At 35.7% G+C, this 12,950-nt stretch overlaps 2 long non-coding RNA genes across 2 annotated transcripts; both read left to right on the top strand.

Moving 5' to 3' along the window:
• The first annotated feature begins 3,016 nt into the window (after positions 1-3,016).
• On the top strand, positions 3,017-10,782 carry LOC110938800. The gene is made up of 3 exons (XR_004893233.1): positions 3,017-3,145; positions 3,309-3,378; positions 10,741-10,782. It is a non-coding gene; the product is annotated as an uncharacterized LOC110938800 (long non-coding RNA).
• Positions 10,783-11,134: 352 nt separating this feature from the next.
• On the top strand, positions 11,135-11,647 carry LOC110938801. The gene is made up of 2 exons (XR_002591702.2): positions 11,135-11,206; positions 11,286-11,647. It is a non-coding gene; the product is annotated as an uncharacterized LOC110938801 (long non-coding RNA).
• The last annotated feature ends 1,303 nt before the right edge of the window (positions 11,648-12,950 follow it).

Here is a 12,950-nt window from a genome sequence, read left to right as displayed (position 1 = left end):
ATATTACACTTGGTTCTTCCGAAAAATCACTTATAAATCTTTAGATCTACTAGTTTAGAATTCTATTTTATAAGGAAAATCACTTTTACACAAGTTCATGTTTATGTGTGGAAGGGTTCGTCATCTTGCATCTTTTACACTTAACATATTGCTAGCTCATGTTCCATGAACATGATCTAGCATGGTTAGATGACGATCCGTTCCACTCCTAGCAACAAACAACATAAAATAATCATATCTAAACAAGATTAACAAGATTTACACCATTTGTTTCTCTTTAACCAACTAGTTCATCTTTCATTCAAGACTTTTAGTTTGGATCTTTAGTGTACTTGATTTTTATTCGTTAAATCTCTTATTAACCACTTTAAACATGAACAAGAGAGTGTTTAGAATCACTTACTACTAGCTCGAGGCTAGGGAAGAATCAAAGTGTAAACAAGGTGGATAAAAGCAATGTAGTGAGGTTCTTGAGATTTCGAAAGCACCGGGTCTCCTCGTATGTCACCTTTCACCTTTGTGTGTATGTGGAATAACTAGAACAAACTTGAATGATGGTGAGATGGTGGGTGTTGGTTTCGGCCGATCACAAGGAGAGGGAAGAGAGAGAGCAATTTTGTGGTGGTGTTTTGTGAATGAAGGTGTTTATCCTATAAGCTTATTTATAAACCATTTAACTCTATTAACCATTATATAATATGTTCACAAGATATTAGACATAATCAAATAAAATATTAAAAAATGTGAGGGGTGTGTCCCCTTTGGGGAACCGATCGGTTGAGGGGGGGGGTTATGGTTTGATTTCAACCAAATAGTTAAGTGATTAGTTATGTTAGTTAGGAATTTAAATTAGTTACTAGTGTGTTATGTAATATAACGGGTGTTCGGGGACCCTAACTAGCTCAGAAAAGCAAAAACAATGTCATTGACAATATTTTTATGTTTCAAGTAAAGTCCGGTTGTTCGGTTGGATATTGATCCGTTAAAGTGTAAAGTAAAGCTTTAAAGTGCTTTTTATAGTGTTTTTAGTGACACACTGAATTCCCGACACTTTGGAAAGTGTCTAGTATTATTTTCCCATGTTTTTGCACTTTACTAGTTAAATAAAATGCTGAATTTTGTAATAGAGTGCAGAATTTTGTAATTAGAGCATGTTTTAGTCACATCCGGTCACTATAACTATCACCTAGTGACGCAGTTTTACAATCCTCACCTCCCTACACTCCCTACTAGTGTAGTAAACTATTCCCGGCTCATACTGGCCTTAGAGACAGTGTCTGTCTAGTGCTGGCTATATCATCATGCTTACTGGGTTATCCGTTCATTGTGCTAACTGTGCCTTTGTGCATCAAGTTTGTCACTATAGTTTTGTGTTTAAATAATGGAGTGACAGTAATAAAGTATGATGCATGGTTATGTATGTATCAGAAATCATGTAGCAGTTTAACCACAATTGTAAGCGAGCACAGTATTTAAGCATTAAATAAATATTAATTAATTCGTACGGATACTTGATTTGGTGAGGGTTGTCACATGGAAGCTTGCAAGATTTGCTGCATTTTGCTGAGGATAGTAGCAAAACGTTGACGTGGAATGCACGTGTTCGGGTTGCACTCGGAACTGCGCGAGCTCTAGAGTATGTCACCGCATATTAAATTTTTTAATTATTATTCCTCTTTTTGTTCCGGATTTTTCTGAAGCCGTTTTAAATGTCAGGTACTTGCATGAAGTTTGCCTACCTTCTGTGATACATAGAAACTTAAAGTCAGTAAACATTTTACTCGATGAAGAGCTGAATCCTCATTTATCAGACTGTGGTTTAGTCGCCCTTACACCCAACACAGAGCGAGAGTTAAATTTAGTAAATCTGGCATATGTATCTTCAATAGGTATTTGAACAAGTTTGTTCAAATTTGTACAGGTGGCTACACAGTTAGTTGGTTAGTTTGGTTATATCGCCCCTGAATTTGCATTGTTCGGCATATACACCGTAAAAAGTGACGTTTATAGCTTTGGAGTGGTGACGTTGGAGTTGTTGACTGGTCGGAAACCACTGGATAGGTAAATCCTCAATTAACGATATAAAGATATACCATTTTCAATTTTTTTATTTTTTTTATTTTGACATCAATTTCTTGCATCTTCTGTTCGTGATATGTATACAGTTCAAGACCACGGTCAGTAGAAATAACGGAGACGATGATAATCCGCTTCGGTATCCGTATGCTTGTAGTGGTAGTATTAAGTTTGTACATCAGGATTGTCTTCTTCAGTGGCTGAATCATAGCAACGCTCACCAGTGTGAGGTTCGATTATGTTATAATATTATTTGTTAGTATTGTTTGAGTTTGTTGTGTTTTTTTTAGGTTTAGCTGGTTGATTATGGTTTAGTGATGGTTATTAGGTGTTGTAAACGTGTTATGTGAGTTCTGAAAACTATCTTTTTGAGAGATTATGCTTCTTTTCGTTTGTTTTGTCTGAATTGTTATGTTTTCTAGGTTTCGCTGGTTGATTATGGTTTAGTGATGGTTATTAAGTGTTTTGAATATGTCATGTGAGTTGTGGAAACTGGTATTGAGCGTATTTAGTGATTGGTGGAAGATAGGGTTATTGTTGTTGAATAAGTTTTTAGGGCATATAACATGTAGTTGATGTTGCAGACTTGGTGAAGTAGTGGTAATTGGGGAGGTGTTGTTGTTTGATCATTTATATTATAGTGGGTGGAGGTATTAATGGCTGGTGTTGTAGTTTCACCAGCCACTAACAGATTGATGGGTACTGACTTTTGAGGTTCTATGCATATGGGGTAAATGTGCACATAAAAGTTTTGATGGGTATTGACTTTCGACGCGTACCGTTTCGACGGGAACCGTACGTCGAAACGGTTCGACCCGCACCGCTTCTACACGTACCGTTTCTACCTGTACCGTTTCGAATCGAACTGTTTCGACATGAACCATTTCGACCCGTACCGTTTCATAAGTAACTGGCTTGAAATTGGCAAATTCGTATCTTTCCATTCGTATATTCAGTTTATGATCAATTGGAGAATGTTTTTTCTTTATTTTGTAACAGGTGCATTATTGGAATTCATGAAGTTCCGAAAGATTCGGCTTTAGGCAGATTGAAAGGAAGCGACAATGCGGTAATTAAGTTCTTACATTGTTACAATTCCATGTAAACTTTCAGTAACCTTTTTTATAGCGACTGTATCAATTACCTACCGTGGTCGGCCCTTTTACAAACGAACAAATTTCGAGCGAGCCGCGAGCTTTTTGAACAACCCTTACTTTTTTGCCTTTTTGCAGCGCTTAACGGTTGAATGACTTGGGTGAAGAATCAACCAGACTTCATCCCTTCCTCTCTCTCTGGAGGTAGGTAAGTATTGCTTACATTAATAGAAATCATGGATCTACCATTGCCGAAACCAGAGTTGACAAATTGTGCGGGATGGGTCAAAATGGGTCGGGCCGGTTTAAGCCCATCAATACTTTTTATGTCCATTTTGTATATACTTTAGACTACTATTTCTTTTTAGCTAATTTTCCTTCCACATTTGACCCGTTATTAATGAGATACATTTTGACCCGTTATCAAAATGGGTCAGACTTTTATAGTCTGTTAAAAGTTGCAGAAAAAACACTATTAGTGCAGAATGTCTATCGCCTTCGTCAATCGGAACCGTAGCTGAAATAGAAGTAAAATAGGCTTTATATTGTAATTTGTTAGCAATAGGCAAGGTGGCATTATTGTAAATAAGGGGAAATCCCTTATAATCTTGTGCCTATAAATAGGAGCCTTAGGGTTTAGATTTAGAACTTTTGCCACATTAGAGCTTGGAGAGCTAGGTGCTTAGAGAGAGAAACTAGAGAGAGAAAGTGGCAAAACGTGATTCACGGAGCTTGTATTCGTTACATCATAAATAGAATCACCGATTAGTGTACATTATTGTGTGTTCGGTCACGCACGTTCACGGATTCCGCACGTCGAACGTTCGTTACGCAATCGAACGGTGTCGAAACCGATCCTACAAGTGGTATCAGAGCTAGGAGCTCGATTGCACGATCAAACACATCATTTTCGTACCATATTTCAGCCGATTCAGATCCAATTTCATCAATTTCTTCATCTTCTACCTACTTTTCACATTTTTACTGAAAAACGTCAAATTGAACAGGTTTTCACGGTCCGATTCGTTTGAATTTTTGACATATTGTGCAAAAATCATTGATTTACAACCCTACCAAGTTTCGGTTCAAAACTCCTAGCCGTTTAGGAGAAATCGAGGTTTTTAGGTTCGAATTCGCGTCAAAAACCAGATAGGTTCGCTTTTAGTGTATTATTAGGTTCGCTTATACATTCAAAATACAGGTTCGCTTATAGGTTGACGAGATTCGCTCATAGTGTTCGTTATTTGTGATGGTTCGCTTATAGGTAAACAGTCAGGTTCGCTCATTGTGCTTTAATCAGTGGTCCGCTTATTGTTACATATTTGGTTCGCTCATAATGTCATAGTGTGGTCCGCTCTTCATTCAGAATAGTAAATTCGTTCATCTGTCATCTTCATCGCCAATTGAATGTTTGATTAATTGAGTGTGTCGGCTAAGTGATTAATGTGGTCCAATTAAAAAGTGTGATCGTTGTCGGCTGCATGTGAAGGTTGTCGGTTACTTGAATATAGCGGCCCAATCATAGGTTGTAATACTAAATGTTCACCGCCCCACTTATGAAATTGTAAATGATCAATTTTTAGTGGATATTATCGGCCCAATCACATAAAGATCAACATAAATTGTCTGCTGATTGTTTTTGTCTGCACGTGAATTCACTAAACAAGAGGCCCAATCATTGTTTGAGTACATGTGAACACCGGCCCATTTGTAAGGATAAGTGATTTGTGAGGCCCAATCAAAGGAATGAGGCCACTGTTAAAAAATTGATATCACATGTGAAAACACTTATAGTTGTCGGCTAAGTGAACAATTTAGAGGCCCAATGAACTGAATGTTGATTAAATGAACTTTGTTCTTGTTTGCTTGACATAAAGTGACCCACACTGTTTAATATTCATAAGAGTTTGTCGGTTTAGTGATCATAGAGGCCCAATCAGTGATCTTATAACATACTGCCATTTTGTTTGCATGTAATCCAAGTGTGCATGTGTTAAATCTGCATGTTCTAGATATAAGTGTTGTCGGGTTTTATTTCAACTCATGTGTTTCAATTGATCATTATATGCGGTCCAATCGGGTTGAAGTAAAATTCATAGTTGATGGATATTAGTAGATTCGCTCGAGTGGTTCGCTTTTAGGCATTCGCTTATACAAACATTGTCTGGTTCGCTCTTTGACATTGTAGATCCGCTCGAACGACATTTGACAGGTCCGCTTGAACGGACAAAATCTGATTCGCTCTTTTGTTCATAACCTGGTCCGCTTATTTGGACATAACTTGGTTCGCTTATTTGATCAAATCTGTTTCGCTTATTTGTCAAAATTGCTGATAGATTTGATTTCACTTGAGTGTTCAGTGTGATTGTTCTTTTAAGTGATCTTGTTTGATTATTCAAAACTTGGCAAAAATGTTTGATGAACAAGAAAACAAGAATCTTAAAAATTTGAATAACTGGACTAAGGAAGCTTGGTATGAGATGAAATATGGTGTGGATGTTTATGTTCAAAGATACGAAAATTTCTTATGTATGGAGAATGAATCAATGGAGATGTTAAAGGAAAGGTTTTATGAATTAATCACCAAGTTAGAGAAACACAAGATCTATCATTCAAGTGATGAAAGAATTTTGAAATTTGTTGATGCTTTACCTTTGGAGTGGGATAAATTTGTGAATGGACTGAAATGGGATTCTAGTTTATCACGCTTTGATTTAAGAAGCTTCATCAATACAATAACAAATCATAGGTTTCATGAAAATCAGATAAAAGGAAATTATTGGATGAAATAAAAGAAGAATCAGGAAAGATAGATTTGAATGTAATCATTGAAATGAGAAAACGAATTGATGTGTGTCTTGCAGCAAAAAAGAATATGAGATACGATATTAAGAGGGGTTGTTATATTGATAAAAGTTCGAATCCTCTTGATTTTGTTAAAATTTTTTGTGCAGGTACATACATGATGGAAACAAAGAAAGAAGCTGAGGATGGTAAGATGAATGAAAATTGCTCGAAATGCGAAAAATCAGAAGCAGAAAGTGTGAAATTCTTGAAGGATGTAGAGAGTTTGACATTGGAAAACAAAACTTTGAAGATCAAGAAAAAAGCTGATGAAGAACAGTTTTTGAGTTTGCGCTTGAACTATGAAAAATTAAGATCTGATAATGACAAACATTTAAAGATTGTTGAAAGTTTGACATCAGAAAACAAAATGTTGAAAGAAAATGAAAAAGATTTTGAAAGTAAAAGAAAATCTTCAGAAAATGAAGATTTCTGGATAAAATTGGAAAACAAAAATCTGAAGGAAAATGAAACAAGATTTCAAGAACAGTTAAAGGTTTTGGAAGATGAAAAATCTGTTCTTGAAAATCTTAAAATTGAAAATGAAAAATCAATCAAGTCACATCTTGAAAGAATATCTCGGCTTGAAAACGAAGCTGAGAATTCAAGAATCAAGATTGATGAACTCGAAAAGAAGTTGAAAGGTTTTGTGACTTCATCAGATAGGTTGAATTTTCCCTGTCCAAAACCAATCAACTCTGTTCCAATAAGTGACAAGGTCACAAATTTTGACAAGGTCAAAATTGAAGATTGTGATGACAAATCTGATGATGAAAAAGAAAAAGAAGAATAAAGAAAAAGAAGAAAAAAGAAAAACATTTTTGAAATTAAATGAAATGTTTAAAAATACTGTTTTACATTCTACTGAGAAAGGTGAATGCTCAACGCAAAAACCAGTAAAGAAGACTGTGGAACAGAAACAAAAAGATAAAAAATCGAAAAATTTTCAAAAAGAAAATAAAAGCTCATCAGATCAATCATCCAATCACAATAAAAAATCACAAAAATTTAAAAATGAAAACTTACAAAATGTTGGTAATAAGTGGTGCAGGTATGACCACAGTGCTCAAATGCCAAATCAAGGATACAAAAAGAGAAATGACTACCACAAGGCAACTCAATGCTATGATTTAAGTGTGTGGTATGAAAATGGTATACGATATGGAAGAGAGAAGAGGTATGATAACAGAGTGTGTTACTCTTGTGGCTATCAAGGACACATTGCTGTTAACTGCCAAAGCCGGAGATTTGAAACAAGAAGGTGTTATAACTATCATATCAAAGGACACATTGCCAGAGATTGCCCAAGGAGATCAATGGGAAGATCGTGGGTTGAATCTCAAAGAATGGTGAAGAAACCAGTCAACGTCAAGCCCAAAGAACGGAAGGTTCAAGAACCTAAAGTTCAGGAAACAAAAGTAAAACTTTCTCAGGGGCAAAAAGACAGACTGCGAAAGAAGAGGAAGAAGGTAGAGAATATCAATATCTGGAGAAGATTTTGTCCTCGGGTTCACCAGTTGGTTCAAATAAAAGTTCTGATGAAACGATTCACTCGATTGCAAAGTCAAGAAAGACGGTTTCATCAGATACAAATTTGAGGACAAAAGAGAAAAAGGAGAAAAAGAAGTGTCGGCGATGAATCTGACAGATCAAAGTCAGACAAGCCACATTCAGGCAATGATTCTGGTTCGTCAAAACCAGAAGAGCCAAGTTTTGAGGTAAAATTGTCAAAAACACCCAAGGCTGGTCAGGCTTGGGTGAATCTTTTCAAATGAAAAACCCTGACTTGCCGGAGTTCCCAGGTTGGTAAGCGTGGAACATGAATCGGCACATTTCTTGAGAAATTCACAGGTTGGTAACTGTGATATTTCGAATTACAGAAGACTAATCAAGGACATTAAATTGTACTTGATTTCTCTTTCCGACAAGTGATTAAAGGAAAACAATGTGATGAAATAACCCCGAATTTGTGAAATGACACACAAAACTAATTTTCCGGAAAAACCATTTTGATTAAAACAAACTTAAGTGTTTTGAAATCTAAATGGGAAAATAGTTTGTTGTCAGGGGGAGTTCTGATTGTTTACGCCAAGTGGATGGAGAATTGAAGTGATTCTCATCAAGTTGTCAAGTTTGTAAAGTTTGTTTCAAATTTTCCCAGAAAATCAAAATTGAAACATATTTTGATTTTAGGGGGAGAAAAATTTTAAAAAAAAATTAGAAAATTTGAAAATTCCAAAAACAGTGAAAAAGCAAAAATGAGTTTTGTTGATAAAAGAGGAAATGATAGTACATCAGTGGACTATCACAGTATGCTAAGGAAATGAATTGTCAAATGTGATAAACGGTCTCACTGATGATGTGTCGATAGGTTTTTATACATTTAGTAGATTTATTCGGGATATAAACCTAAAATTTCAAACTTGCGAAATTCGTGGGGAACACTACTTGGATATATAGGTAACCCCTGAAATCTCGTTTGAAAGGTCTCGTATTCTAATATACTAGGTTTTTATACTAGATGATGTCTGGGGTATTATTCCCGGACTTCTGCTGAACGGTAGTTCTGACCTAGTCCTTGGCTAATACTTTGCTTTAAATGCTTGAAACATAGCATAAAGCCCTCAGCTGATTAGACAATAAAATTGATAATCATCTGTTGTAGCTGAAAAGATCCTCTAAATGGGACATACTGCAAAGTCGAAACTGATATCTCTCTGCGCTTACGGAAGTATCGACCTGAGATCCCTCAGTTCTCGCATTTAACCCCTAATTTATGTACAGATATCATTGTAGTATACTCACCTGTAAGACTGAATATTGAGATTCTGGATACGGGAGTATATTCAAGAGGTGGGACACATGAATTGAGCTAAGTTCATAAAACATCTAAATCGTATCCTGAATAGATTGAAAATAGTGTGAAAATTTAAGAGGACAATTATATCGTCAATCTACGTGAATCGTTTAGAACTTAAAATGATTAAAGCTTAACGGTGCTAGTGATTTGTCTCAAGAACTGATATGATCCTCTTACACAAACTCACAAAAATATTATCTGTATATATTTGTTTACTGTATTTCATTCAAAAACAAAAATCCAAAAAGATTTTCGGAGTGTTTTAGCATAAAATTTTTGAAAAGTCAAAAAGATTTTCGACAGCTGATTTTAAAGAGCTGATATTCAAAATTCGAGTGCTAAACATGATGAACAGGTTTGGGAGAATATGTTGAAAACTTTGAATGTCATATACAAATGTTTAAAAGGTTGTATGCTTAGTTAATCAAGGTCATTCATTTGAACTTGATGTAACTATACAGGTTGATGAATGAATGATTTCTACCACTAAGTTTCTTAAATCTAACTGTTATAAATTTGTGAAACTTATGTTGAGGTAGAGGATGTGCACGTTAACCAGGTTTCAAATCCTGAGCAGACACAGAATAAAGCCAGGAATTGATCCTGAACTTGTGAAACGGTGAAAGCCAGACTACGATCCCGACAACTGAGTCTAAGGGGGAGTCTGAAGACGAGCTTAACGCAAACGGAAGCGTGTAAGGAGCCAGGTATCGTTCCTGGAAGAGCTTGTATCTGGAAATCCAGGTGTCGATCCCAAAAGCACGGAAGCTTGACGAAAGGGGGAGCCTGAAGAAAGAAAGTCTAAGCGAGAGGGGGAGCAACGGAAGCTCGTAAACAGATCCATGGGGATTCTGTTTGAGAAAGAGGGAGTCTATGGTTGCTGAAACCGTCAAACCTTCAAGAAGACTCAGAAAGAGAGAGAGAAAGTCAAGTTGCTACGAGTTTGACTACAGATTGACTGCGGCAATATCCAAGGGGGAGTCTGTTAGTGCAGAATGTCTATCGCCTTCGTCAGTCGGAACCGTAGCTGAAATAGAAGTAAAATAGGCTTTATATTGTAATTTGTTAGCAATAGGCAAGGTGGCATTATTGTAAATAAGGGGAAATCCCTTATAATCTTGTGCCTATAAATAGGAGCCTTAGGGTTTAGATTTAGAACTTTTGCCACATTAGAGCTTGGAGAGCTAGGTGCTTAGAGAGAGAAACTAGAGAGAGAAAGTGGCAAAACGTGATTCACGGAGCTTGTATTCGTTACATCATAAATAGAATCACCGATTAGATTACGTCTCATGTGTTAGCTCACGTTCGTGTACGGATTCCGCACGTCACACTTTCGATTACGCAATCGTTTCGGAGTCAAACCGGTCCTAACAAACACCTAGACTTTATTTTTTATATGATGTCAAAATAATGCTAAGGACTGTTTCTTCTCCATATTTATGAAAAAATAAGGATTTTTTTCGAATGTGAATGATGACTTTTGTTAGGGCTGGAAACGAGACGAGCCATGTCTGGCTAAAGTGAGTATAACCGCCTCGACTCATTTATCTTTACGAGTTGAAATGTTGTGCTCTATCCAGCTCATCAACCCGTCGCATTTTTTAAAGAAAATTAATTTTATATTTCTACACATATTTACAAAAAAGAATTTTTAAACAAAAGAATTTATAATTTATATATAATAAAATTTTGGGTTATAATTTACATATATTAAAATTAAAATGTGGGTTTTAATTTAAATGAGCCCAACGAGCGAGCCGCCAAGTGGAGCTTACCTTGTCCCGTGCTCGGTCCTTTTACAAACGTGGCAATTTCGATCGAGCCACGAGCTTTTTGAAAAACCCTTACTTTTTTGCCTTTTTGCAGCGCCCAACGGTTGAATGACTTGGGTGAAGAATCAACCAGACTTCCACTCTTCCTCTCTTGAGGCAGGTAAGTATTGCTTAAATTAATAGAAGTCATCGATGTACCATTGCCGAAACTAGAGTTGGCAAATTGTGCAGGATGGGTCAAAATGGGTCGGACCGGTTTAAGCCTATCAATACTTTTTATGTCCATTTTGTATATACTTTAGACTACTATTTCTTTTTAGCTAATTTTCCTTCCACATTTGACTCGTTATCAATGAAATACATGTTTGAATTTCGTTGACACGGGCAGAACCGTGGTTCCTATGGAATAACTATATGTTGGAGCTTCTTATAGATAACAAGGTTTGACTTCCTATTTCACAAAAAAAAAACATTTTAAACACAATTACCTGAAAACTTTTCATATTCCTGACAACATTTGTAGAAGCTGAATGCAAACATTCTTCCTGTTATTCAAGGAAGTATCTTTTAATTTTTTTTATCAGAAGTATTTTTTTAATATAAAGAAGTGTTTATTTCATTCCCTTAACTTTCTTACAGCTTTTCAAAGCTTTGAAGTAGTAATAGGCAAAGATATTATAGATGTCACCTTGATAGCAAGGAGGAGATGAAGTTGAGGGAGAAGATGTGAAACAGATGATGCAGTCTTTTAATTCACAAATCCTAGAAAAAGCCCAAAACACATTTATTTTGCATTCAGTTTTGTATGGTAGAGTACACATCAGTAAATCAAATATTTAGATTACTTTACACTACTATGGTTTATGATAATTTGAAATTATATGTACATGCCACCTCTATTATTTACCTACAATATATGACTTTCTGTATGCAACTTTAAGATTTGCGAGGGCAAGTAATAATTTGAGATGCCGTTGAGATGAACTAATATTTGTCAAGAATTTAACCAAATGCATAGCTTTTTCTCTTTTTTTTCCTTTTTTTGCATTTCACTTATATAAATGGGTTGAATAAGATTGTAGGTGGAAGCGGGATCCATTTAAAATTCGGGTCATCCATCTCTTAAATATGGATCCTATATATTGTCTACTTCACAACCACAATACTTAACTTCATAATTTTTTATTTATTTCATCATTTATTTACTTAACAGGAGTTGTATTTAAAAGTGTAGATTGAGGATTCTTTTTCATTATAGTTTTACAAGTGAAGTTATGTTTTTTAACATGTTCCAAAGTTTTATAAAGCCCAAGTAGTCCCGCATAGTTTCGAAAAGTAAACTAAATGTATAGTGTAGTAGCAAATGTATAACATCGTGTTCTTTATAACACCCCCTTATGTTACTTTATTTGCATTACTTTTATTTATACACTTATGATTAATGTAATTTTAATTTTCCAGCCCGGGTTGCTACCCGGATGATCTAGAATGTTAGATGATATTATAAATGATGTGTATACACTAATTGATTTCATAATACTTGACTTCATAAATTTTAATAACAAAAGAAGTAATGTAAATTAATAAGATACCAGACAAAGGGTCAAACGGGTCCGCAGGCTAAGTGGGTTGTAAAGGCGTTATTGCGTGTTTATAGAGATTGATGAAGAATATCTTTTACATATAGGATTATCGGTGAATGTCCTCACAAATTAAAAAAAAAAAAATTAATTCGTTATACTTAAAAAATTATACATGATTAATAACTAATAAAATAAAGCAACCCGTGGGTACCACGGGGAATAACCTAGTTGCAATATAATTAACCAACTAAAACATGCTAGTTAATGTTTATGAAAACCTTGTTGTTGATGTGCTTAAAATACAACATATAAATTGTATCAAATAAGGTATAAAAACAACCCTTTTTAGTACTAATGTTGGGAAAAGTGTGTTTCTTTGTTTCTTTTTAATTGACAGGGTCAAAAGAGCTTAAACGCACAAAAGGAACAAATTAACGGCAAAAAACCAACATAAATACAAAAGAAGAGAAGTTGACACTTCATACCGACTCTCCGAGCTTCACTCCAAAGCCAAAAATAACAAGTCAGAAGGCTGACATGGGGCTATGCCATCCTGACATGGGGTTGTGCCACCCTGACACGGGACTGTGCCACCCTAACACGGGGTTGTGCCACCCTTAGCACGGGGTTGTGTCCAGTCAAGATTCTCTGCAGAAGAAAAGACAACAGCAAAGGACAAAACTGACAGCCAACACGGGGACGTGCTCAGCCAACACGGGGC

Source organism: Helianthus annuus, chromosome 5, assembly GCF_002127325.2.
Source record: "Helianthus annuus cultivar XRQ/B chromosome 5, HanXRQr2.0-SUNRISE, whole genome shotgun sequence".
Classification (NCBI taxonomy): Eukaryota; Viridiplantae; Streptophyta; class Magnoliopsida; order Asterales; family Asteraceae; genus Helianthus; species Helianthus annuus.
Note: the sequence above shows the minus strand (reverse complement) of the source record. Positions and strands in the feature narration are given on the sequence as shown.